The sequence below is a fragment of the Mixophyes fleayi genome, chromosome 3 (assembly GCF_038048845.1).
Source record: "Mixophyes fleayi isolate aMixFle1 chromosome 3, aMixFle1.hap1, whole genome shotgun sequence".
Lineage (NCBI taxonomy): Eukaryota > Metazoa > Chordata > Amphibia > Anura > Limnodynastidae > Mixophyes > Mixophyes fleayi.
The window spans coordinates 231494768-231496581 of NC_134404.1; positions in this window are offsets into that span (position 1 = coordinate 231494768).

Here is a 1814-nt window from a genome sequence, read left to right on the forward strand (position 1 = left end):
TATGTGGTATAGCGGGGCTGCCTATCTATACTAAACTATAGGGGGGCTGACTATACTAAACTATAGTGAGGGGGGGCTGCACAGAGAACACTATAGGGAGGGGGTGATGGGACCTTTAATGCTGAGGTTGTTTGGGTCTATAATTGAATGTGGGTGCTGTTGATTTAATGGCAGGGATGGTTGGCTTTTCTAAATATACCCATTATTTTTTCCAAATAGGGCCCTCTACATTCCTGGATCCAGACAAGCCGCAACTAAAGAAACCAGCAGCCACAGGTGGTAAAAGTGACAACAACAAGTAGGACAGTCTGTTGAATGTTCTGAGTCTAGTGCAGGCTTGGCTAACTTGTGGTACTCCAGGTGTTGTGAAACTACAAGTCCCAGCATACCCTTACAGCAATAAGCTGCTATATATTGGCAAAGCATGCTGGGGCTTGTAGTTTCACAACACCTGGAGTACCACAGGTTAGCCAAGCCTGGTCTAGTGGGACAATCCTGCTTTTTGGTGACTGTTCTGCCCAATCTAAGGGGCAGGTCAAGACTGTATTCTTTATACACACACTGTATGCTTTATATACTACACTAAGGTGCTAGCTGTCTTTCATGGACTGACCACTCCCCCTCTAGTGTCAGGTCCCACCTCTATGATGGCTGACCACACCCCCTCTGGTGGGTCCCTAGTGTTGCAGTCCCCCGGTGGGCCCTTCATGCCCCAGTCCGACACTGTACATGAGAGTTATCCGCTTATCTGTGGATACCAATCTTTTGAAGCCTCCAGCGAGATCCAGAGATGTGGTAGGTACTGCTCAAATATCAACAGAAACAGAAGAGGAAAACACTATATAGTGTATTAATTACTGATCAAAAAGTATATTTTGCAACATTAACTCTATATATATTGTGCGTACCAGGACAACAAAAATAATCAGCTTATCTGTATGGGTAATTCCTAGACCATCTCAGTAGTTCCGTTGTTATTGTAGTCATAACACTCCATGCGATGATATTTAGAGAAGATAAAGAGGCACCAAATAGTGTAGCATGCTCACACAAAAATATTTATTTTACAAAATCACATATGTTTGCACTCACATTTTAAAAATATATATATTGCTTATTTGTAGTCCATGTATTTTGGAAATGCTGTCCATAGTAGTCCTTCCAAGATATAGCCAAATGGATTCTCACGACTCCCACACAAAAAGTCAGATTAGGAAAATTCCAGAAGGAGACTCTTAAACCAGGAATCAGCATGATTGTTTTCCTCTTCTGATTGACCACATCTGGATTAACCATCCGGCCTTTGAAGGCTGACTGCCACTCGTACATGTGGCGGTGTTTTGAAACATAAACCATTTGGACTGCTTTCCACCAAATATCGGGTCAAGTGCCTTATAGATATCTTTTAATTGCATTCATGTATACATATATATATATATATATATATATATATATATATCTCTATAATATAAATGTCTAGTGGCGTGTGTTAGTCTGTCTGTGTGTGTGTGTGTGTGGAAAAAATAAAACCAAGCTGCAGCGCTACCTGCTGGGCGGAGTTATACACTGACCTACTAAATTCTTAGTGTGTGTGGAAAAAAAACCCAGAAAGGGCTGACATTTGGTATACTAAGATGTTTTTAATTTGTTAATTTAATTTGTTAATTGTTAAAAGTGTTTATAAAGATTTTAAAAAAATATATATATATTTCTTGAAGGAGAAGTGACAGTTGGGAGTGGTTGGTGGTTGCCGGGGGTGAAAGTGGGGAGTGGTTTGTGGTTGCCGGGGGTGACAGAGTGAGAGGAGTGTGATA